This window comes from Callorhinus ursinus, unplaced genomic scaffold (genome assembly GCF_003265705.2).
Source record: "Callorhinus ursinus isolate GAN/ISIS: 27379988/994484 unplaced genomic scaffold, GSC_fseal_2.0 scaffold10, whole genome shotgun sequence".
Taxonomy (NCBI): Eukaryota; Metazoa; Chordata; class Mammalia; order Carnivora; family Otariidae; genus Callorhinus; species Callorhinus ursinus.
Genome location: NW_027397072.1, coordinates 53,292,103 through 53,319,245, shown reverse-complemented (window position 1 = coordinate 53,319,245; position 27,143 = coordinate 53,292,103). Strand labels below are relative to the sequence as shown.

At 38.2% G+C, this 27,143-nt stretch overlaps 1 pseudogene; it reads left to right on the top strand.

Moving 5' to 3' along the window:
• LOC112821191 (centrin-2 pseudogene) overlaps window positions 1–26,715 on the top strand; it is a 33,879-nt pseudogene extending 7,164 nt beyond the window's left edge.
• The last annotated feature ends 428 nt before the right edge of the window (window positions 26,716–27,143 follow it).

The following is a 27,143-nucleotide window of genomic DNA, read 5'->3' as shown; positions in this document are numbered from 1 at the left end:
AGCATTTAGACTAGAGCCTGTCACTTTATAAATATGTTAGTTGTTACTATTATGAAGTTATTATTTTGTCTTTCAATAATTTTTTACATTTGAATTGCTTTGAAACCACAATTATAAAAATATATTGATTAAATTCTTTGTTTACCTTATTTTAATGCCTCTAGAGAGTTCTTTTTACCATGATCTTTGAGTTTTTTTGAGTCATCTCTCAAACAGGTAGATTATATCTGTTTTTTTCTACAAAGATACGAGGATGATATGCTTTTTAAGATATCTGTGAATGTGTCTGTTGCCTTTACAAGTTAAAGAGAAGATACATTGGTTAACTGTAGAATTCCTGGATGTAATTTTTTCCTTCAAATCTTTAGAAATTTCCCCATTGTCCTCTAATGTTTATTGTTGAGGAAAAGTCTAAAACCTTCCCTATTTTTGTTCCTTTGTAGTAAATCTTACTGTAGGATTCTTTATCCTTAAAATTCAAAACTTACAAGGGTAGGTCTAGGTATTAGTTTCTTTTATTTTATTTTTTTAAGATTTTATTTATTTATTTGACAGAGAGAGACGGCAAGAGAGGGAACACAAGTAGGGGAGTGGGAGAGGGAGAAGCAGTCTTCCCACTGAGCAAGGAGCCCAGGACCCTGGGATCATGACCTGAACTGAAGGCAGATGCTTAACCAACTGAGCCACCCAGGCATCCCTAGGTAATAATTTCTTTTAATTAACTGTGCCCACAGATTCAGGTGTTTTTTCACCTCAGGAAAGTTGTCTTCTCTTATATATTGAAATACAATCTTTGATTATTTGCTTTAACTTTTTTTAAGTTTTTATTTATATCAAAGTTATATATGACATAGTTTAAAGAGTTAAGAGAGGATGCCTGGGTGGCTCAATTGGTTGAGCGACTGCCTTTGGCTCAGGTCATGATCCTGGAGTCCCGGGATCGAGTCCTGCATGGAGTCCTGCATCGGGCTTCCTGCTCTGCAGGGAGTCTGCTTCTCCCTCTGACCCTCCTCCTCTCATGCTCTCTCTCTCTCTCTCTTTCTCATTCTCTCCCTCAAATAAATAAATAAATAAAATCTTTAAAATAAAATAAAATAAAGAGTTAAGAGAGTTCCCTCTGGTTCACTGTGAAGAATAACAGTCTCCTACTTCCCTCCTGTTTCTCCCTTCCAGGAAGTAATTATTTTCACCTTTCATGGCTGATTGTTTTGGTCTTTAACTCTTTGTGTTTAAATATGCTTTATTGCTACTTTTAGATTTTTTACTTTTGGTCATAATCTATTGATTTCCCACTATGGTAGAAAATAACTTTGCTTCCTTTTTTTCTCCAACATCCACCACATTCAATTACCCTTCCCATGTCCATCTTGTAATATAAGTATATCATAATTTTGGTTAGATTAGTAGTCAGTGTTTACATTATCATTAGTGAGTAAACATTACTGGAGCTGCGTGGTATGATTATTTCTTTTGTCATGGAACATTTTGGTTTTCCTGGAGTTAATAGCTGTCTTTTTTCATTTCCTTAGTTTTCTATATACTTTTTACTAATTCAACTCCAAGCTCTTACCACCTTGTCAAGGTGGTCATTCACATTAGGTATTGTATCAATTCCATCTTTCTGTATAAATCTTTCTTGAATCTTCTGACTACTTCAGTTTGGCCTACATGCCCTCTGGGCCTGATATGCAGCTGACATCCTATGATTTTCCTTCACCATCATCTTGGGAATTCCCTTGGCCCTCCTCTTATGTTGGTACCTCTGTTTTCTGTATCCCACATCTTATTTTCATAAGAATTACCCTCTTATTTTGATAAGAATTACCCTCAGTACCTTCTCTAGAATAGTGTACAGAAGGTAAAATTTTGGAAAAATACTATGTCTGACATGTTTTTATTCTACTCTGATACTTGATTATTTAGTTAGTATACAATTCTAGGATAGAAATAATTTTTTGTAGAATTTTTAAGGCATTGATCTATTATCTCCTAGCTTTCAGGGTTATTCTTATGCAGTATAAAGCCATTCTGATAACTGACTCTTTGCGTGTGAATCTTTCTCTCTCTCTTTTTCTCTCTCTCTCACTGTTTATAGGATATTCTATTTGTCCCCAGTGTTATTCTAGAAATACATATCCTGCAGTTCTGGAAATTTTTCTTAAATTATCTCACTGATGATTTTTACCTATTTGTTTTCTATTTTTTCTTTTGGAATTTTCTCTTCTATTTTCCATCTCTGTTTAAAAATTGTTTTTTGTTTGTTTTATTTTACTTAGTAGAATAGTTTCTCAACTTTATCTTTCAATTCTTCCATTGAATATTTGAAATATTTATATTTTTAATTTCAAGAACACTTTCTTTAAGCATTCCTTTTTATATGATTCTGTTCTTATTTCATGAATATAATATCTCCTTGAGGATTAACGATTTTTTTGTTTGTTTTCCTTATGTGGTCTCTGTTTCCATCAAGCTGCCTTTTTCTATTTATTTGGCTGACTTGGTCTCTTTGTCTCCTATCAAGACTTTCCTTAACATGTGACAATCCTTGGCTGTGTATTCAGATTTAAGACTGGGGATTTGAAAAGATGATTAGAAACCGAGTGCTTAGATAGGATTTGTTGACTGTAAGCAACACTGTAGGGTAAACCTCTGAAGTTTGTTTATTTTTTTTTACTTTATTTTTTTTTAAAGATTTTATTTACTTATTTGAGAGAGAGAGAGAGTGAGAAAAGGAGAGAGATCACAAGGAAGGGTGGAGGGAGAAGCAGACTTCCCTCTGAGGGAGCCCAACATGGGGCTCAATTCCAGGACCCTGGGATCCTGACCTGAGCCAAAGGCAGACACTTAGCCAACTGAGCCACCCAGGTGCCCTTGAAGTTCATTTCTTTAGACCTAAGCTGGTCAGATTTCCCCAGAGAAGATGCCTCTAATATACTGCCTGGAGGTGAAGACCAAGTCATCTGTGTTGGAGAACCAGGTTGGGGGAGAGACCAAGGGGAGCTGGCATGCAGTGTGCAATTCCTTAGTCTCGGCATCAGTGCTATATTTTGGTTTGCCAGAGGAGAGATCCTCTGTTTTACTCTTTAAAGAGAAAAACCTTTAGTCTTTTGCCAGGGCTGGAGAGGGCAGTCACCTGACCACTCAGACTCAGGGAGGAAATCTGGACATCTTAAATTTTCAACCAGTTCTTAATAAGGTGACTTTTGCAACCAACTCCTGAGCCTTTTGGAGACTCAGTAGTATACATGAGGTTTATTCTCAGCTTTCTCCCTTGCTGCCTTTGGATGCACCCTTCCCTGGTCTACTAAATATTTACTACTCTTTTATTCTCCCTCTTCCAAAAGTTTAGTGCTGTTGTCCCCTGTACTTATTTTCTTGCCTTTGTGGGTTTATGCCCCTTTGGAACAACTATATACATGTCAGATCTTCATTCTCTGTCCTTTGAGTCCGTGATGTCATCTCTCATCATTGTCATGCCTTTCTCATTTCCTCTACTTTGTAAAGTTTGCCCTCCCTACCATTCAGCTTTTTATTGCATCTAATGTAGCTTTAGATTCTGCATTTTAGTTTCCTTACAAACGTCCCTTACCTCATCTACCTTCCTTTGATTCTTCCCTACCTGACTCCCAGTTCCCCCTTTTCATGTTCATTTGTATCTCATCTATCACCTCTTTTGTGTGTGTCTGTCCACTTTTTTGAATTTTTATTGCAAATATAAAGTAGGTCCTTTTTAAAGAAATTGCTTTTAGTAAATCTTGTCCAAAAGATAGCCTTCTTCAACATCTTGAGTGCTGAGTTTTGCTTTTTTATGCTGCAAAATCTTTTCATAAGCCTATTAGAGTTTTTTTCCCTGTTAATTATCCTAGATAAGCAATGTTGTTATGAGTCTTAATATTTTTCTGAGTCACTTAAGGAATGTCAATGGGTTGTTGGGTGAAGCTAATGGACATCTAGCCAGACGCCTTCTTAAATTGGGAATCAGGCTTTTCACTTTGGAAATGTGTTGTGTTGACTGAAATGGGCACATTAAAGAATTGAACTAGGATGCACTTGTTGTAAGTAATGTAAAATGTAAGCTGAGGCTCCTGAAATGGTCAGAGAGAGCAGTATGAATGTCCCTGGCCAATCCTTAGTGAGGCATGTATTCTTGAGATCTTTTTGCCATCAGTCCATATCCTCTTAGTTGGATTTTGAAGGTATATGCTGTATGTCTAGGAAACAACAAGGAAGCTACCCCTCATCCACATGAGTGTTAAATCTAGAACTCTGGGTCTAAATACTTTAGCACTGTTTGCCCGAACAAACACTCATTGAATACCCACAATAAGGATATACTCCTAGAAGTCTTATTCTGACTGCTTAGAATTGTGATACTCAAAGTATGGTCTGTAGACTAGTGCCAGTTTTTCAACTCTTCCTTACGGGTCCACTATGAGATAAGGACATACACTGAGAATAAACATTTATAATATTATAAGTTCCATATAATTTATAGTACAATTGAAACAACTTGGTGATGAAAGGGGGATATGATTCTGTACCCCTAAATCTAGTATTCTAGAATTTCCCCCTACCGCTGGTTCTCTGACACCAGCTGGGTATCCTACAATTTTCCTCAATTCTGATACTACCTGCCTGGAGATAGTGTCAGGTCCCACAGGTTAAGGGCTCAGTCCTACAAAACCACACACCCCCTCAGATGCTAATCACAAGCCCAGGTTGTTCCCTGGGCTTCTGACTGACTGGTTATAAATCAGAGGTTACAATGACCTCCTCCTTGGGTGCCATTAATATGCTAGATGGGCTCACAGAACTCAGAGAAACATTTTACTTATGAGATCACCAGTTTATTATCAAGGGATATAACTGAGGAACAGCCAGATGGAAGAGATATATAGGGCAAGGTACTTGGGAAGGGGCACGGAGCTTCCATGCTCTCTCCCAGCTGCTCTCATGGCATCTTCACGTGTTTGCCAATACAGAAATTCTCTGAACCCCCTCCTTTTGGGTTTTTATGGAGGCTTCATTACGTAGGCATGGTTGATGAAATCACTGACCATTGGGAATTATTCAACCTCTAGCCCTGATCCATCCCAGGAGGTAGGGGGAGGAGAATACTGAAAGTCCCAACCCTTCAGTCATGTGGTTGGTTCCCCTGACAACCAGCCCCAATCCTTAGGTACTTTCTGAAAGTCCTCTTACTGACATAAACTCAGGTGTGGTTTAAAAAGGTTTGTTATGAATAAAGACACTTTTATCACTCTATTTATTTATTTATTTATTTATTTATTTATTTATTTATTTTAAAGACAGAGAGAGGGAAGGGAGGGGGAGAGAGAGAGAATCTTAAGCAGGTCCATGGCCAGTGTGGAGGCCCCATGGGGACTCAATCTCAGGACCCCAAGATCATGACCTGAGCCAAAATCAAGAGTGGACACTTAACTAAGTCACTCAGGCAGCTCACAAGTCTATCACTCTTATCACTTAGGAAATTCCAAGGGTTTTAGGAGCTCTGTGACAAAAGCAGGGAAGAAGACCAAATATATATTTCTTATTATAAATCACAATATCACAGGAGACTATGAATAGTTATGCCAGGAAAATAGACATCAACTGTACCTTCCAGGCAAACTGGAACATGGTTACTTCATCCTTAGAATTTACTAGTGGTAGGGGCGCCTGGGTGGCTCAGTTGTTAAGCATCTGCCTTCGGCTCAGGTCATGATCCCAGGGTCCTGGGATCGAGCCCCACGTCAGGCTCCCTGCTCAGCAAGAAGTCTCCTTCTCCCTCTCCCACTCCCCCTGCTTGTGTTCCCTCTCTTACAGTCTCTCTCTCTCTCTGTCAAATAAATAAATAAAAATATTTAAAAAAAAAAAAAAGGAATTTACTAGTGGTAGAGCCCTGTGGACATACCGATCAAATTACCTCTTAAGCCCCTCTTTTCCTGAGTGTAATATACCCTAATTCCCGAATCCCAAGCTCCACACACTGATAATATAGCTCTGCAATTACACTTGAACCCCTTGTGCCTACCACTTCCTAAGCCATTCCTGGAAACTGACATAGTTAGACACTGTGTCTTGACCACTTGGCCTAAGCAGAGACTTTATCCAGTGACTGTCTTTCCCCAAAAGGGTATCTTTGAGGGCCAGACTCCAGTACTCAGCCATACCTCAATGAGGAGTCTTAAAATAACATTCCTGGTCATGACCTTTGAACAAACTATTGAATGCTGCATTGACCTCAATTCAAGTGCCTCTCAGCAAATATTTTCCAAGTAGTTCCTTTTGCCAGTAGACTTGATTTAATAAGAAGGCAGAGATTAGAGCACGTTGAAATCTACAGTCTTTCAGTTAGGTCTCTGAGAAATATCATACATTACTTGGGAATTATTACAGTGGTCTTCAAATGTTTTCACTGACATAATCACTAAGTTCATTTTTTTAACCCTGTATTCCTTCATACATTTTTTTAAAACTGATATTTTTTATTTTTTAAAAGTAATCTCGGGCACCTGGGTGGCTCAGTTGGTTAAACGACTGCCTTCGGCTCAGGTCATGATCCTGGAGTCCTGGGATCAAGTCCCGCATCGGGCTCCCTGCTCGGCAGGGAGTCTGCTTCTCCCTCTGACCCTCCCCCTCTCATGTGCTCTCTCTCTCTCTCATTCTTTCTCTCAAATAAATAAATAAATAAAATCTTTTAAAAATAAATAAATAAATAAAAGTAATCTCTATATCCAACATGGGGCTCAAACTCACCACCCCAAGATCAAGAGTCACATGCTCTACAGACTGAGTTAGCCAGGTGCCCCTCCTTCATACATTTTAAAGTTGACATATAAAAATTTTCATCATAAGTTTAAATAATTACAAAGGATATCATTTATGGCACCTTAAAAATACTGTCATTTAAAATAAAACTGTTCAGGGGTGCCTGGGTGGCTCAGTCGGTTAAGCGTCTGCCTTCGGCTCAGATCATGATCCCAGGGTCCCGGGATCAAACCCTGCATCGGGCTCCCTGTTCAGCGGGAAGTCTGCTTCTCCCTTACCCACTCTCCCTGCTTGTGTTCCCTCTCAAAATTTACTTTTAACAATTTATCAACTTTAACTTAATTGAACCTCTTAAATTCGAGTAAAAGCAGAAAAATGAAAACTACCACTTGCAGAAATTTGTTACCCCGGTACTGAAGCCATCTTCTTCCTCTATTTCTGGGAAGTATATAAAAAAGGTTTTACCAAGATTTACATAGGACTGCTGTTCTTTCCCTTAGAGGTATCTCGTTTAACCCAATATTCTCAAAAAGGGTTAAGAAAATAGAAGTAATGTTAATTTCAAAGCACCCTTGCCAATATAACATTTCTTAATAAAATGCTATTTTTATAAGGTGATTTAAATATATTTTTGTCTGGCGCCTGGGTGGCTCAGTCAGTTAAGTATCTGCCTTAGGCTCAGTTCTTGATCCCAGTCAGGCTCCCTGCTCAGTGGGGAGTCGGCTTCTCCCTCACCCTCTGCCCCTCCCCCCACTCTTGCACACTCTCTCTCTCTCTCTCACTCGCTTGCTCTCAAATAAATAAATAAAATCTTTAAAAATAAGTAAATATATTTATTTAACAGAGAGAGACACAGCGAGAGAAGAAACACAAGCAGGGGGAGTGGGAGAAGGAGAAGCAGGCTTTCCGCGGAGCAGGGAGCCCGACGCAGGGCTCGATCTGAGGACCCTGAGATCATGACCTGAGTGGAAGGCAGACGCATAACCGACTGAGCCACCCCAGTAAGTCATTTATTAAGTAAGGAGTATGATAAAAGGTACTGCATATTCTTTTTTAAAAAGCCATTTTAATTCAAGTGCTTGTGTTTCCTCTCTCGCTGTGTCTCTGTCAAATAAATAAATAAAATCTTAAATAAATAAATAAAAATAAGTAAATATATTTTTTTGTCAAAACTGTGGAGATAGAGTTTACTCATTTAACTTATGAAAATGTCACATAATCTGATTTATTTAATAAAGTCAGTCCTGTCAAACCACCAGGTAAATCAAACTTACTTTGTGAGAAAAGTCTAGTTTCTTTTTTCCCCCAACTTTATTTTCGATACAAATATGTGGTTAAATGTTTCAAGAAAGATTATAAAACATTGAGAAGTAAATTACATATATTATCTAACAACATCACTACAAGCAATGATGATTAAAATAATATAGATCTAGGATGCCTAAGTGGCTCAGTCGGTTAAGCATCCAACTCTTGATTTAGGCCCAGGTCATAATCTCAGTGTTGTGAGAATGAGCCCCACATGAGACTCCATGCTGGGTATAGAGCCTATTTTTCTCTCTCTCCCTCTCTCTATGCCTCTCCTCCCTTTCTCTGCCTGTCTAAAATAATAATAATACAGATCTACTATAACTGGCTTTTACATTTTATGTTATAAAACAAGATGAAAAGAATATGCTATTTCTTTGTTACTATTTTGAAATAATGACCTAAAATGTATAGCTAAAGTTATGAGTAAATCATTTATTTTTTTAAAAGTTTTATTTATCTTATGAGAGAGAGAGAGAGAAAACACAAGCAGGGGGAGAGGCAGAGGGAGAAGCAGGCTCCCTGCTCAGGGAGCCCGATGTGGGGCTCGATCCCAGGACCCTGAGATCATGACCTGAGCCGAAGGCAGATGCTTAACCAACTGAGCCACCCAGGCACCCCAGTAAGTCATTTATTAAGCAAGGAGTATGATAAAAGGTACTGTATACTTTTTGTTAAATGTGTGGAATGTATGAAATACAAGCGTTGGCTTTTTAGAATAAGAATCATGTATAAAAGTCAGAAATAGCCCTGTTGACTCTTAGATATCATGTTCAAACTTTCCTTGTGTATTTAATAAAAGAGAAAGGTACAAACTAAAAACTAATTGGCCTGGCAGCTAGCGTATATGTTATTTATTTATTTATTTATTTATTTTTTAAAGAGATTGGCATCATTCTTCAACATGACTACAGGATTTTTTTTTTAAGATTTTATTTATTTGACAGAGAGACGGAACACACAAGCAGGGGTAACAGTAGAGGGAGAGAGAGAGACAGGCTCTCCACTGAGCAGGGAGCCCAGCACGGGCTCAATCCCAGGACTCTGGGATCATGACCTGAGCCAAAGGCAGATGCTTAACCACTGAGCCACCCTAGCATATACTTTAATTTTCTGTTTTTAATAAGAAATAGAAAATATTAAGCATTTAATTGGATGAAATAAATATTTCACTTTATTATTTATAAAGTAGATTTTAGTTTATGGAATCACACTGAATTTTTTAAAAATCAAGTAAGTGAAGGGGGGAAATTGGAGGACGGGGGAGACGAACCATGGGAGACCATGGACTCTGAGAAACAAACTGAGGGTTCCAGAGGGGAGGGGGTGGGGGGATGGGTTTGCCTGGTGATGGGTATTAAAGGGGGCACGTACTGAATGGAGCACTGGGTGTTATACGCAAACAATGAATCATGGAACACTACATCAAAATAAATAAATAAATAAAAATCAAGTAAGCTTTTTCATCAAAAGTCATATAGTAGTAGTCCCAGAAAACATTCAACTTACATTTAAAAAAGTCAGTGTCCCAAGGTTGTCCTGCTTATTCAGTATGAAGATCCCTTTCTTTCCAGCTAATGATGTGTCCTAAGGATGAGTATTAAGAGTAGCCTAGGGGCGCCTGGGTGGCTCAGTCGTTAAGCGTCTGCCTTCAGCTCAGGTCATGGTCCCGGGGATCCTGGGATTGAGCCCCACATCAGGCCCTGCTCTGTGGGAAGCCTGCTTCTCCCTCTCCCACTCCCCCTGCTTGTGTTCCCTCTCTTGCTGTGTCTCTCTCTGTCAAATAAATAAATAAAATCTTAAAAATAAAAAAAGAATGGTTTTGGTGACTTGATTAGTAATTAAAAGATGCTTCCCAGAAACCAGTATTTCCCATCATCCTTTTGTTTGGCTATCTGGAGTGTTTTGCACAGGGAAGTAAATGGTGACAGGTATGCCTTCCTTTTTGTAAAGTGAGTGAGGGCAGTTTTGAAAGGGATGGTGGGAGAGGGTCAACACACAGCTTTATCACAGACAGGTCAATTTTAGGATATAATTCATATGAAAATGGAAACATCTTGAGTTAATTCCCCTAACATTATATGCCCATGACCCCCTTGGCTTACAACGTATGCATTCTCTCCCAACTTTCCCACACAGTTAATGTGCTCCTAAGACATTTTTCAAAAAATTTAGCAAGTAATAGGAGTGGTGGTTCTGGAAACATGGAGCATCTCCCATTATAAATACTTAGAATTGCTGGATAAAATATAGGAAAAAATCTTTATATATACAGCTGAACTTGCAAGAAAGAAGGAGAAATCTAAAGATAACAGAAAGGAAGGAGGGGCTGAAATCTGAGGGAGAAGGTTCTAGCTACCATTGCAATTTCTGGGGTTGTGTAGGGGTGAAGGGAGTTTCCATAAGCTAGGGACTTAGATTTTAAGGCATATTCAAGAATAGAGGATATGGTCTTAGACTTGCTCCAGATAGGAACTTGGAACAGAAATCTCTATGAGAAGCTAGAACTCTCAAAGGATGGCACCCTCACTGAAAAGGTAGTGAAAAAAAAAAAATCTCACCAACATGGGGAGATGACCAGAAAATATATATTTCTTTGCCCATACACTGGGTAAGAAAAAATTTTTCCACTGAAACATTGAAAACCTGGGCCTGCATTGGTTTTGGCTTTGACTTAACACTACTACCCTTGTAGTCAGGAATCCCTAAATCAAGAAATTAACATAAAAATTGATCCCAGTGAAAAACCCTGAGGCACTCATAGGAACAAATGTAAAACCATTTTGGATGGATGCTGCTTCACTGCAGGTCACCCAGGCAAAAAACAGTTTTATAATAAAAAAGCATAAAACACAAAAAGAAAGAAACCATGAGCTTAGTCAGGAGACACAAAAGGATTAGAGCCCTCAAATCTTGAAATATTAGACTAACAATCCAGAAGACAATATAAAATGAATATGCTTATAATATTTAGACATAAGAGATCAAAACCCTGTAAGATTAAGGGAAAGACCTTATGAAGAAACAACAGATGGATGTGGGGAACCACCAAAGAGAAAATTTAGAAATGGAAGACATAATCCTACAAAGTTAAAACAAATGGTTAAACAGCAGATTAGACACAACTGAAGAGAAAGTACTAATTAACTAGAAGCTAAATCTGAGAATCTTACACAGAAGGCAGCAAAAAAAGAGATAAAAAATATGAATGAAAAGTTGAGACATGGAGAAATGGAGCATACTAATTTTTTTTTTGAGATTTTATTTATTTATTTGACAGAGAGAGAGCACAAGCAGGGGGAGTGGTAGGCAGAGGGAGAGGGAGAAGCAGGCTCACCGCTGAGCAAGGAGCCCAATGTGGGGCTCAGTTCCAGGATCCTGGGATCATGACCTGAGCTGAAGGCAAATGCTTAGCCGACTGAACCACTCAGGTGCCTAAACATACTTATTTTTTATTTATTTATTTTTATTTAAATTCAATTAATTAACATATAGTGTATTGTTAGTTTCAGAGGTAGAGTTCAGTGATTCATCAGTCTCATGTAACACCCAGTGCTCATTACATCCTGTGCCCTCCTTAATGCCCATCACCCAGTTACCCCATCTGCCCACCCCCTTGTCCCCCAGCAACCCTGTTTGTTTCCTATGATTAAGAGTCTCTTACAGTTTATGTCCCTCTCTGGTTTCATCTTGTTTTATTTTTCCCTCCCTTCCCCTGTGATCCTCTGTTTTGTTTCTTAAATTACACATATGAGTGAGGTCACTGGATAATTGTCTTTCTTTGACTTATTTCGCTTAGCATAATACCCTCTAGTTCCATCCACGTCGTTGCAAATGGCAAGATTTCATTTTTTTTGATGGCTGAGTAGTATTCCATTGTATATACCACATCTTCTTTATCTATTCATCTGTCAATGGACATCTGGGCTCTTTCCATGGTTTGGCTATTGCAGATTTTGCTACTATAAACATTGGGATGCAGGTGCCCCTTCAGATCACTACATTTGTATCTTTGGGGTAAATCCATAGTAATGCAATTGCTGGGTTGTAGGGTAGCTCTATTTTCAACTTTATGAGGAACCGCCATACTGTTTTCCACAGTGGCTGTACAAGCTTGCATTCCCACCAACAGTGTAGTAGGGTTCCCCTTTCTCAGCATCCTCACCAACATCTGTCCTTAACTGACTTGTTAATTTTAGCCATTCTGACTAGTGTGAGGTGGTATCTCATTGAGGTTTTTATATGTATGTCCCTGATGGCGAGTGACATTGAGCATTTTTTCTTGTGTCTGTTGGCCATTTGGATGTCTTCTTTGGAGAAATGCCTGTTCATGTCTTCTGCCCATTTCTTGATTGGATTGTTTGTTCTTTGGCTGTTGAGTTTGATAAGTTCTTTATAGATTTTGGATACTAGCCCTTTATCTGATATGTCATTTGCAAATATCTTCTCCCATTCTGTTGGTTATCTTTTGGTTTTGTCGACTGTTTCCTTTGCTGTGCAAAAGCTTTTTATCTTGATGAAGTCCCAATAGTTCATTTTTGCCCTTGCTTCCCTTGTCTTTGGTGATGTTTCTAGGAAGAAGTTGCTGCGGCTGAGGTCTAAGAGGCTGCTGCCTGTGTTCTCCTCTAGGATTTTGGTGGATTCCAGCCTCACATTTAGGTCTTTTGTCCATTTTGAGTCTGTTTTTGTGTATGGCATAAGGAAATGGTCCAGTTTCATTCTTCTGCATGTGGCTGTCCAATTTTGCCAACACCATTTGTTGAAGAGACTGTCTTTTTTTCCATTAGACATTCTTTCCTGCTTTATCAAAGATTAGTTGACCATAGAGTTGAGGGTCCATTTCTGGGTTCTCTATTCTGTTCCAAGGACAACCTAATTTTAAAATGTGCATATGGGGGGGCGGCGCCTGGGTGGCACAGTCAGTTAAGCGTCTGCCTTCAGCTCAGGTCAAGATCCCAGGCTCCTGGGATCGAGCCCCGCGTCAGGCTTCCTGCTCAGCAGGGAGCCTACTTCTCCCTCTCCCTCTGCCTGCTGCTCTGCATACTTGTGTTCTCTATCTCTCTGTCAAATAAATAAAATCTTTAAAAAAAAAAGTTTAGGGGCACCTGGGTGGCTGAGTCGTAAAGCATCTGCCTTCGGCTTAGGTCATGATCCCAGGTTCCTGGGATCGAGCCCCACATCGGGCTCCCTGCTCGGCAGGAAGCCTGCTTCTCCCTCTCCCTCTCCCACTCCTCTGGCTTGTGTTCCCTCTCTCCCTGTGTCTCTGTCAAATAAATAAATAAAATCTTTTAAAGAAAAGTTAAAAAAAAATGTGCATATGTGGGCACCTGGGTGGCTCAGTCGGTTGGATGTCTGACTCTTGATTTCGGCTCAGGTCATGATCTCGGGGTGGTGGGATCGAGCCCCGTGTCGGGCTCTGCACTGAAAGTGGATCCTGCTTAAGACTCTCTCTCTCTCCCTCTCCCTTTGCCCCTTCCCCCCAGTGATCTGTCTCTCTCTCTAAGATAACTAAATAAATCTTAAAAAATAAAAAAAAATAAAATGTGCATAAGATCTGAATTTTCACTTCTTCAAAGATACACAAATAACTAATAAATACGTAAAAGATGTTAACATCATTAGTTATTAGGGAAATGCAAATAAAACCACAAAGAGATACCACTTCACACCTATTAGAATGGCTGTAATAAATGAGACAAACAATAACAAGTGTTGGGAAAGACATGGAGGAATTAGAACCCTCATCCACTGCTGGTAGGAATGTAAAATGTGCAGCCAGTGAAAAACAGTCTGTTACGCAAAACATTAAACATAGATTACCATATAACAGCAATTCCATTCCTACTTATATATTCAAGAGAAATAAAAGCAAAATATATACATCTATACACAAAAATATACATGAATGTTCATAAAAGCATTATTCTATATTATACCGTATATAACATACAATAATAGCATATATAATATGTATCACCATATATATTATAGTACATAACACATAACTATATAATATATACTATATGTAGTATATTAGTATATAATATATAAGTTAGTATGTAATATATTAGTATATTATACTAGCCAAAAAGTGGAAACAACTCAATGTCCATTACCTGATGAATGAATAAGTAAAATAGAGTATAATCCACACGATGGAATATTACTCAGCCATAAAAAGGAATGAAGTGGGGTGCCTGGGTGGCTCAGTCCACTGAGTGTCTGCCTTCAGCTCAGATCATGATCCTGGGGTCCTGGGATTGAGTCCTACATCGGGTTCCTTGCTCGGCGAGGAGCCGGCTTCTCCCTCTCCCTCTGCTGCTCCTCCTGCTTGTGCTCTCTCTCTCTCTCTCTCTCTCAGAAAAATAATTAATTAATTAATTAATTATAAAAATGCTATATAATATATTTAACAATAAAATAAAAAGGAATGAAGTATTGACACTACAACACGGATGAACCTTTAAAGCATTATGCTAATTAAGCGAAGCCAGTTACAAAGGACCACATATTGATTCAATTTATATGAAATATCCAGAATAAGCAAATCTGTAGAGGCAGAAAGTAGATTAGTGTTTTCCTAGGGCTGCAGTAACTGGAGAAGACAATGGGAAGGAAGTGGGGAATGGCTGTTAATAGATACAGGATTTCTTTTTGGAGTGATGAGATGTTCTAAAACTAATTGTGGTAATGGTTGCATAACTCCACAGATATGCTAAAAACCACTGAATTGTACATTTTAAATAGGTGAACTGTGGACTATGTGAATACTTCAATAAAGCTGTTGGAAAAAGAAGTCCCGTGAAAGTGTTACAAACTAAGATTTAGTCTAACTTAAGAAGTACTCCAGCCTATCCTTAGAGAAAGGGACAGAATATTCTGTGATGCAATGTCTGGAGATGCTGTGGCAAAATTTATATAAACTCTCATTTTGTCTCTTGGTTTTCTCCTCTCTACACAGCATATTAGTTTTTCTTTGTTGTATCAGTTATCCATTGACACAATAATCTGATGACAAACCACCTGAAGCCATACGCTCGCTGCTCACCAGTCTATGGTAGCTGAGCCGTTATCTGATCTTGCATTGATCTTTGCTGGGTTCTCCCACATGTTGGAGGTTGGCTGGCTGTTTTCTGGATAAGAATGGTCTCTGCTTTTCTTCACTTGTCTCTTTACATCCCTCAAATGGACAAGCTGGGGCAAGTTCTCATGCTGGGGCAGAGATTCAAAAGTGAACAAGCTCAGGGCACAAGAGAGCAAGCAGAAATGCACAGGTGCTTTTCAAGCCCCTGCTTGTTCACATCTGTTAACATTCCATTTGCCTAGGTAAGTTACATGGCTGAACCCATAGTCTGAGGGAGAGGGGCCTACAAAGTTACAAAGCAAAGGATACAGAGACAAGGAGCCCGTAATTGGGGCCATTGATATAATACATAGTTGTGTTTATAAATTTTGCTTATTTTTTAGTAAACTCAACATAGTTTATTTCATATTGTGAATTTAGTCTTGAAGTAAAGAATTACTTCTTGAGGTAAAATTTCTTCTATTGTTATGTGTTATTGCAAAAGTATAAGAAACAAAGAAATTATAGCCAAGTAAAATGAGCATAAGGAAATGTGATAATTTCCCCTATAGAGATGGTCTCTCTTGATGTATATTCTCCCAGGGCTCTTCCTCTTTCTCCAATAAAATGTATGTATTCATTATAAATTTTCTCGAGAAATTAAAATTAAGTATTTAATTTTTTATTAAATATGCACTTTCTTTTTTTTCCCCTTGAGCTCATTTTTGTCAAAGGGCTTATTGCACAAAAGTGTTACCAAACAACATAAAGAATTGTCTATCATCACCATAAAATGAATGGCAAAATCACTATGACAAGACTGTCCAGTCTACTTTCTGTATACGCTGTTGCAGCACTGTTCAGCTTCTATTTCCTGTGCATCGTCCACATAATCTCACCTTGAATTTCCCACATTTCCCACTGACTGATGGCCCAGCAGGCCTGGCACTGCTGTATGGTATACCAAATAATCATCAGAGGCAGCAATATCTAATACTTCTGTCTCCACCGCCCAAGATCACAGAGCTCACTGTCTTTGCCTTATTTGTTCAGGAAGTACCCAGCATGTTGTTCTTGAAAGGGAATTAATAGGCCTCTTGACTCTGGAAAGGGTTGGAAAAAGACCCAGATTATTGCTGATTATATTTCAATTTTAACTGGGAGTTACAGTGAGAATTCTGTTTGCTTCATATGTGTCTCACAGGCTAGAGATGGCAGAAGCTGAAACGCAAAGTGGCGGTTTACCAAGCTCATTCCAGCATATTGTAATGCAACTATTAATAATGGTATGTGGTTTCAAAAAAATGACAAATCTGAGACAAATGCCAAACTGGATGGCAGCTGGACCACAGTAAGCCTGAAGCATTGTTGCTCTAATGATAAAGCTGTAGAAATTAAAACAATGCAGTGTGGGCACAGGGATACACAATCAGACCATTGACAGAATCAAGAGACCAGAAACTGACCTATAGATAAATGGACGCCTGGTATATGATAGATCTGTAAGGAAAGAGTAAATGGTACTGAAAATTTTGGTTATCTATATGGGAGAAAATGAATGTGGACCTTTACCTTACACTAATCATAAAAATAAATTCATAATGGACTCAAATGTGAAGGGCAAATGTTTAAAATATCTAGAAAAAAATGAGTACAAGTGCTTTATGACTTTGGTGTGGTAAAGAATTCCTTAAATGAGACACAAAAAATTGATAAATTTAACTACATTAAAATTGGTAACTTCTGTTCATAAAAAGACACCATAAGGAGAGTAAAAAAGATAAGCTACAAATTCAAGATATCTGCACCTCAAGTAACAGAGGTTTAGGATCCAGAATATGTAAAGAATTCTTATGAGTCAATAAGAAAAAGACAACACAATAGTAAAATGAATGAAAAGGCATGACAAAACATTTAAAAATATAAATTGTCAATCAGGACATAAAAAGATGATTGACCTCATTCATAATCAGGGGCATGCAACACAAAACCAAAGGAAGATATTTTATCATAGCGATAAGATTGGCACAAAATTAAACGTCAGAAACCGCCAAGTGTTGATGAAGATGTAGAGCAGTTAGAACACTCACTCACTGTGTTGAGACTGACAAATTTAAAAACATTTTGATATTTTCTGCTAAAGATGCACAAACATTATGACTCAGTGATTCAACTCTTATGGTTATATGTCCTAGAGAAACTTTTATACAGCTTACCATAAGACGTGTGAAAATGATCTTAAAGTATTGTTTATGATAACAAACAAAAACAATTGGAAGCAACTTGTTGTTTATAGATTGGAGATAAATTGTGGAATATTCATGAACTGCAGTTACATGGATCAACATGGTTGAATATAAAACATACTACTGAGCAAAAAAAAAGTCTCCAAGAATTAAATAACAGTTTAATTTCATTGTTATAAATATATACATTTCAAAAACAGCAAAATCAAAAAATATTTTTGTGAATATCTACATGTATAGAAATAGTCTAAAAGCTTACTTGTGAATGATAACACCACTTTCAGAATAATAGTTACCCATGGGGATAGAAGGCAGGAAATGGATTTAGGAAGAAAATAATAAACTGTTTCAACTGTGTTATTACTTTCTTTCTTTTTTCTAAAACAATTATGGGAACGTGCAAAGATTTGATAAAGCTGGTAGTGGACATATGTTGCTTAGTGTGTTATTTTTTTTTCTATGCAATCAGTTGATATACATAATAAAAATGTTTTCCAAAGACAAACATGCAGAGGAGAAAAGCGCTGCCCTGCTGCTTCCCTCCATGGAAGCTGACTTCAGCACCATCTCTCTCCTTTGCTCAGCCTAGCACCAAACACGACTGAGCTGGGAGGGCCCTTCTGGGATTCTACCTCCCTACAGACTAAGGCATAAGGGTGGACTGCATCTGGCCTACCTTGATAGTCCTTGCTCTGAATTGTCCCCGAGGGCAGCCAGTGGGGCTTAGGGGCTGGAGGGAAACTGGCTCTCCACCATGCCTTTTACACTGTGTGCCTGGCACAAAGGAGGTGTCCGAGATGTATTTGTTGAGTCGACGCAAGCCATTGTCAGCACTTCTGTGAGCTGCTGGTAGGACATGAAAATAGCTACATGATGAGGTGGTGTTCACTAGCGTCTGTTGAGGTGCCTACCTCTGCCAGCACTCTAGCTAACATTCTCTGGGAAACCTGGCCCATTTGCAGGAGGCTGACAGCAGGTATTCAGAATTTTTAGGATTTGGGCTTAATTTCAGATAAGCAGGGCAATCTGGGCTCCATGCCAATGAGAAGCAGATCCTGCTGTCTTTTCCTGCCTTTTTAATATTTCCAGCCAAGTTCTTACACCCATCCATCCATATAAAACTTTCTTGTGCAGAAAGTCATCTGAGCAACTGGCAGAGCACCATCTCGGAGTTTTCTATTTTTATCCGTGTGTGTAATCAATGGGAACATAGTGTGACAGAAATGGAGAATTATGAATTGATAAGAACAAACTATTGACACTTGTTTTTGTTCCTGGGCAAGCTAACAAAAGAAAATGTACCTCATGTGCAGAAGTATAATGTACATTTTATGGGTCAGCCTTTCTACAAATATACCCAGTTTCTGTGTCTATTTTCAGGAAGGAAAAAAATACATATGCTTTCAACATTCAAACTGGTTTGGAAAAAGTTTTCACAAGAGCTTGATTTTTTAGAAACATTAAGATATAAGATACTATCAGCCCTTTCTCCTCTAAATGATTAGCCTGTGAATTCAATATCTGTTTTCTGCCATCCTTTTTAATCAAAACTATTTTTCTCCAACTTGGTAACACAGTTGATAATTTTTTTTAAGATTTTATTTATTTATTTGAGAGAGAGAATGAGAGAGAGAGAGCACATGAGTGGAGGGAGGGTCAGAGGGAGAAGCAGACTCCCCACCGAGCAGGGAGCCCGATGCAGGACCTGATCCCGGAACTCCAGGATCATGACCTGAGCCGAAGGCAGTCGCTTAACCAACTGAGCCACCCAGGCACCCCACAGTTGATAATTTTTTTAATCGCATTTCAAAAATTGTACCACCCTAAAAATAAACTATTTTTATTTTCCATGGTCTTCCTTTCCAGTCTTTCTCCATACAAAGGAATTCCTTTTACTTAGTGGAATCAACAGCATATAGATTTGTCTGCTATTTTGTTTAGGTGTATAATGTGACTTCAAAATAAAATGGCACACGAGTCTCATCACTTCATAGTCATGCTGACAATACACTGTCACATATACATTCACATAAGATAGATAAAAATGTGTATATTTTTAAGTATCTATGCATTTTATTGTATGTAAATATTACCTCCATTTTAAAAAAAATTGGGATTTTTTTTTTAAGTTGACTCTTTGAAACTAGCAGTGTTCTCAACCAAGATAGAGCAGAGATTTATTTAGGGCTTAAAAGTGAATAAAGTTGAGGTATTTAGAATAGTCCGCCATAGGGATAGAAAGTAGAATGGTGGTTACCAGGAGCTGGGAGGAGAGGGGGAATGGGGAGCTATTGTTTAATGGAAGTTTCAGTTTGGGAAGATGAAAAAGTTCTGGAGGTTGATGGTGGTGATCGTCATCCAACCATGTGAATGTACTCAACGCCGCTGAACTTTAAAATGGTTAAAATGGTAAATTTTATGTTTGCATATTTTACTGCAGTTTTTTAAAAAACTAAACAAAGTTAATTACCAAGTAATAACATCTGCTGCCTCATATTCATTTTGAAAATGTGATAATATATAAATAATACATTGTTAAGATGCATTGAGTTTCTGAATAGTAGGTTCAGAAAAAAATGAATAAAGGAATTTCACCTCAAAATTAAAAATTAAACTTAACAGATGTGATTTGCTGTAGATTAATGAAAATTGAAGGAGACTTTGAAATTGTGGGAGGCCCAGAATTGGTAATTAGTTCACTTGTTCAAAATCTTAGTCCGTTCAGGCTACTATAACAAACTGCCAGAGTCTGGGTGCCTTATAAATAACGTAAATTTGTATCTCACAGTCCCGGAGGCCAGAAGTCAGAGACCAGGGTGCCAGCATGGTCAAGTGAGAGTTTTCTTCTGGGCCACAAACTTCTCATTGTGTCCTCACATGGCAGATTCGAGCAGCAGCTCTGAGGGATCTCATTTATAAGGCACTAAGCCAGGTGCCAGGGTGGCTCAGTGGGTTTAGTATCTGCCCTAGGCTCAGGTCATGATCCCAGGGTCCTGGGATTGAGCCCCACATTGAGCTCCCTGCTCAATGGGGAGTCTGCTTCTCCCTCTGCTCCTCTTCCTTCCCCTCCTGGTTCCCCCTCCCCCGCACCTCCCCTTGCTCCTTCTCTCTTTCTCTCTCTCAAAAATAAATAAATAAATTATCTTTAAAAATATATAAATAAGGCACTAATCCCATTCCCCAGGGCTCCACCCTCATGACCTAATCACCTCCCAAAGAACCCACCTCCAAACACCATCACGTTGCAAGTTAGAATTTCAATGTATGAATTTTGGGGGGACCCAAACATTCAGTCTGTAGCAAAGTCTCACACCTACTGAATGACAGAGATGTGAAAATCCAGGCAATTTTTACTAAATAGTAAAAAATGATTAAGATTTTTAATACTATATGGATTCAGATTTTTAAATATTATGTTTTATTGTGTTTGAATTCATATTTAAATTCATTAAATATGTATTAGTTTCAATATTTTTTAAAAAATTATTCTTCTGGCTATAAGAGAATATATGATCCTTGTAGAAAATTTAGAAAATAAGAAAAAATTTTAAATCACCCATACTCTCACCTCTAATAGGTACTTGTTAATATTTTGGTGTTTTTTTCTTTTTTCCAGACTATTTTGTATATGTAGCTGAAATGACTATACATAAAATTTTGTGCCCTCTTTTTTTAACTCAATATTATATGTCTTTAACTAGTTATTTAAGTTGGGGCACCTGGGTGACTCAGTTGGTTAAGCGACTGCCTTCGGCTCAGGGCATGATCCCAGGGTCCTGGAATCAAGGCCTGCTTGGGGCTCCCCGCATGGGGCTCCCTGCTCTGCAGGAAGCCTGCCTCTCCCTCTCCCACTCCCCCTGCTTGTGTTCCCTCTCTCGCTGTCTCTCTCTGTCAATTAAATAAATAAATAAAATCTTAAAAAAAAAACTAGTTATTTAAGTTTCTTTATAAACATAGTTTTAAATGTCTTCAGAGTATTCTAACTTATGGCTGCATCATACTTTGCTTAATCATTCTTTCATTGTTGGACATTTAAGCCATTTACAATCTTTGTTATAGATAATGTGATCTGCTTCTTTATGTGTAAGGGTTTTATCTGCATTTCAAATTATTATTTAGGAGAGAGTTCTAGAAGTAGAATTACTAAGTAAAGATTATTCATATTTTTAAGATACTTGGTTTCTGTTGAGCTGTAATTTACTTTTAAGCCATTTTAAGTGTTATTTGTAAATTATTAGTTGCCTATTTTTTTTATTGTCAGTTACTGTCCTTACTGGTTTATATGAGCTCTTTATATATTAGTATGTTAACCCATTGTCATATTTGCTATAGCTATTTTACAGGTTGTTTCTTATTTTTTAATTTTCTTTATGCTATTTTACATATCTATGTTGTCAAAACTATTGAGTTTTACTTCATAATTCATCCTTGCTTTTTAAAATGTTTAATTTTATTAATGGCTCAGTAATAATAAAGATAGAGGTCTGACACTCACTGTTTCCATACACTATTTCAAGCTTTTGCAGTAGGAACAACCAAACCAGATTCTTGTGCAAATGTGTTACTTTACATAACTTTATATTTTTTACATAACAGTTCTTTTGAAGCTTAAAAAAGTTCCTTCTCAACAACCTATATTTTCATCCATATGGAATTGACTAAGTATATGGAACAAACAAAATACAGTGGAAAACTAAGGAGTCCTTGAAAAGTCATGCAACATAGCTGTATGTAGTGACACATAAAGATGTTAATGACATTACTGAGGAGGAAGGAAGAATATAATGCAGGAAATAAAGAACATGCCACTCGTGTAAGATTAAGCATATATATACACAGGAAAATGTCTGGAGAGACTTTACCAAAAATCTGCCAGTGTTTATTTCTAGATCATGAGTCTTCAGGTAATTTTTCTTATATTCTTTTGTGCTTTTCTGATTTGTTTCAATATTTCACAATGAACACGAATCATTTTTACTAAAATAACCAATTTATTTTTAAAAGCATGAACAAAACTTTTTCACATACAGAGGGACAATAATATTTGCCTATTTTTTTCTTGATCTTTAACTAAATATGTAGACACATAAATAACATTTTCCTTAGCATTTGAACAATTTCCAGAAAGGTATATACATCTCTACACATGGGTCAAATATACACTCATATCAGTAAATGCGTTTCCCAAGAAACTTGGGACTTCTAAATAATGGATAAAAGTTCTGACTGAAAAGAACTCTTCGGTGAGTTATTCTAATCCGAGACCTTCCTACTACATAACTCTCTGGATGATGTCATACAAACCTCTTCCTGCATCTGGGAATGTTTCCAGTGGCTACACGTGGGAGCTTCCCGTTTTTGTTCTAAGTGAGTGATGTTTACTGGAAATGAAGGTGCGCTAGCAAGATCTCAGTTCAGATAGCTTTGTGGGGGCAGGAAAGAAGGATTGTGAGATGAATTTGGCCAAAAACTTTTACTTTCTCCCTTGTCATTATCTTGTTTTGATAGGTTGACTTACTTTTGTTTTGAAATTACCTCTTGTGAAAAACCTAGGAGGAATGATATGGGCTGTCTTCCTCCGCCCCTTCCTCCTCCTTCTCTCCCTACCATGACTCTCAACTCAAATCTTTCTTCCCCACCCCTCCATACAAAACCTGTACCCTCACGTCAAGTATGGAGAGTAGATGGTGGTGGCCAAGAACCCACAGGTAAGATCGCTGGATATTTCTCTTAGATCTGAAAGGGACTTACAACAATAATTAGATGTGAACAAGAAAGGAAAAGGGATTTGTCCAAGATTGCAGAGTTGATGAGCGTCAAAACAAAGTGGAAAACCTGGGTTTCACATTCTTAGTTCAGGGCCTCTGGGTTAAAACCCATAAACTTTGTTAACATTTTTTGGAACTATGCATAAGGGCAACTTAGAGAGTTCCATGTAAAAGAGTGTGGTATAACAAGAGTTGATTATATTAAGAGGTTATTTTATGTTAAAGATCAGCTCCGTAAAATTAAAGAAGAAAAGCACCTAAATTACTGAGTTCTTCCCTATTTGCAGGTCCCCTTAATTGTGATTTTGTAGTATCAGAGCTATCTACAGTTTTTGTGTTTTTTTGTCAAAAAACTTAAAGATGAAAAATTCTCCAGACCCAGTTAATTAAAATTTTCAAGACTAATATAACACAATGCTGCACTTTAGGAGATGGGGAGCTTATTGCAAATTCAAACAAGGATGTGATTTCACAACTTCTGAAAGGTCATGAATCTCTTACCAAATATCTGTCCTACTGTCAAATTACCATTACCTGTGCTGGGATATCCATGGGACACATTTGTAAGTATCAGAAAGACTAAAGCTGCAAATAAGCTCAAGTTATTCCAAAATGACAGTTTTCCGTTATGGCTGTCATTTGGGTCTTCCATTCCTTTTAGGAAAGTTTGAGGAATAACTTCAAGTAAAGGACAGAACCTGCAGCTTGGGGCCTGCTGTCAACGAGGGAATATAGAGAAAACAGAGCTCTTCCATTTTCTTTTGTTTCTGACTTTCAGGAGGACAGTTCTCCTCCACATGGAATGAGTAAGGTGAAGAGGAATAGAAAAATGGAATGAACCTTGGTAAGGGAAGATGAAAGCCCAAGATGGAGTAATAGAATGTGGAAAGGCCCAGAGCTGCTCTAGGTGAGTTCCAGCCCCCAACTTTGAGAAATAATGTCTTAGGGCCCTGAGAAAAAGCTATAATGGGATCACCAAACAATTGTCAGTGATCTTTTGGGCATCATGGAGAATTCGAGAGCTATCAGAGGACTGGAGACAGTGAAATATTCTAATTTTCAAAAAGAGAAGCCAGAGCCAGGAAAATTGTGGACAGTTGTCTACAACGTCAATCTCAGGCAAGATTCTAGAAGGAGTTACTAGAGGAACAGTTTCAGGCACTAATGAAGAAGGAATGATTAAGACCCAGAATAAACTCACTAAGGATAAGCCAAGACTGGTTTATATACTTCCTTCCTTGACAAGGTTATGAGCTCTGTAGTTCTGGGAAAGCCCATACCTAGAGAGTATTTTGTCATTGGTTAGATATTTAATGAGCTTTTTCATGATATTCTTTTGGAAAAGAGGGAGAAATATGAATTGTTGGACTCTAGCATACTGAATGAATTAGTAATCAGTTGATTATATACACAAGGTGCTGACTAACGAATTCATACCAAACTACAAGGAAGTATATAATGATGCGTCCTAGGGCTGTGTCCTTCATCTGCCCCTCATAAATGCTTTCATAATAAATATACAGAAGGTGTGCTCATCAAATTTATAGGTAACCTGAAGTTAGAGGTATGGTGAATATTTGGATGACAGAATGAGAATCAGTGACTTGAATCTATAAGGATACATTTTTAAAAGCAATTAATATGAGGTCTTAAGGAACTAATTTTATCAATAGGAATGGCTTATACTTGCTTTAGCAGTAGCTAAGAGCTTTAGCCCAATTTGAGTCAGAAATGTAATGTGGTTGCCAAAAAAACCTAAGATTTTAAGCTATAGCCAGTGGTGTGGTGGTAAATGTGAAATAACTGGCTCTCGGGAGGAAAAAAGCACCTTGATTTATAGCACTTGCCAATTTCTGTCATGTAATTACTTCCATCATGGTCAATTTCAAGCTACCAACATGATGTCGTTGAACACAGTTTGGAAGAGATTGGCAGTAGCACACCATTATATAGTATTCTCACCACACAGATACAATAAATGTAAATAAGCTCAAGAGAAGAGATAATAGTAATATGTAATAAAATAATTAGGAAGTGATGAGTTTTAAGTATTACCTTTGTTGGTTTTTTCCTTTTGTTTTTCAAAGTTTTTATTTAAATTAAACTTAGTTAACATATAAGGTAGTATTGGTTTCAGGAATGGAATTTAGTGATTCATCACTTACGTATAATACCCAGTGCTCAACACAACAAACACCCTCCTTAATGCCTATCACCCATTTAGCCCATCCCCCCACCCCATCCCCTCCAGCAACCCTCAGTTTGTTCTCTGCAGTTAAGAGTCTCTTACGGTTTGCCTCTCTCTCTCTGTTTTTGTCTTATTTTATCTTTCCCACTCCCTATGTTCATCTGGTGTTTTTTAAACTTTTTTAAAGATTTTATTTATTTATTTGTCAGAGAGAGAGAGAGAGCCACAAGCAGAGGGAGAAGCAGACTCCCTACTGAGCAGGGAGGGACTCGATCCCAGGACCCTGGGATCATGACCTGAGCCAAAGGCAGATGCTTAACCAAATGAGCCACCCAGGCATCCCTGTTCATCTCTTTTGTTTCTTAAATTTATTACTTTGGTTTTAATAAAATATATGTAATTGTAAGTTTATATAATTTAACTTTTAATTATGGCTGCGTTTAACAATTGGCTCAAAGAATTCTTGAAAATTTAACACTCAGCTCTTGGAACTTTGTGTACCTAGGCTCCAGCCCATAGTAACAAGAAATGTGTAACTGGAACAAGGGAGGTGATAGCCCTGTTGTTCTCTGCAATTGTCAGGCCACACCCAGATCACTTCATTCCAGAACACATAACTTATAAGTCAAAGTGTTCTGAGATCAGGGCAGAGCCGCCAGGATGGCAGGGGTCCAAAGTCATGGGTCTGTGGAACAGTGGAGAGAACTAGGGCTGGAGCTCAAAGGCCCTGCATATGGGGTTAGGGTGGGAAGAACAGGTGAATGCTTGTTTTCAAATATTTGAGGGACTGTTGTGTGAGGAAGGTCTAGGCCTAGAATTTATGGGTAAAAGAAAGATACAGGGAGACAGATTTCTGCTCAATATAAGAAAGAATAAGTAAATAGAGAATAAGGAAATGATAGATGATAGATAGATAGATGATAGTAGATAGATAGATAGATAGATGAATGAGTGAATGAATAAAATATGTAAGAAAGAATTTTCAAAGCTGTCACAGGGGAATGGGTTGAGGGTAACCCTGCAGAAAGTAGGCAACAACCTTTAGGGGCACTGTAGAGGTGGTTCAAGCCTTGGAAGAAGGAAGAGTCTCCCTGAAGTCTATGATTTCTGATTTTTTAAAAGATTTTATTCATTTATTTGAGAGAGAGAAAGAGCATGAACAGGGGGAGGGACAGAGGGAGAAGCAGGCTCCCCCCCTGAGCAGGGAGCCCGATGTGGGGCTCAATCCCAGGACCCCAGGATCATGACCTGAGCCAAAGGCAGCTGATTAACTGACTGAGCCACCCGGATACCCCGATATCCTGATTTTTGATCTATTGCTCTTTCTAGGTACATGCAATGAGGCATCCCCCACTCCCGGCTTTGCTTGGCTCATATTAGAAGGCTGGTACAGGGGTGCCTTGGTGGTTCAGTCAGTTAAGCATCCGGCTCTTGATTTCGGCTCAGGTTGTGATCTCAGAGTTGTGAGATGGAGCCCTGAGTGGGGCTCTGCACTCAGCACAGAGTCTGCTAGAGATTCTCTCCGCCTCTTCCTCTTTCCCCCACCCCCAAACAAATAAATAAATAAAATCTTTTTTTTAAAAAAGTGTGGTTTATATTTTATATATATTTTTAAGATTTTATTTATTTGGTAGAGGGAGAGAGAGCACAAGCAGGGGGAGTGGCAGGCAGAGGCACAGGGAGAAGCAGGCTCTCCACTGAGCAGGGAGCCCAATGCAGGACTCAATCTCAGGACCCTGAGATCATGACCTGAGCCAAAGGCGGATACTTAACCAACTGAGCCACCCAGGCACCCCATA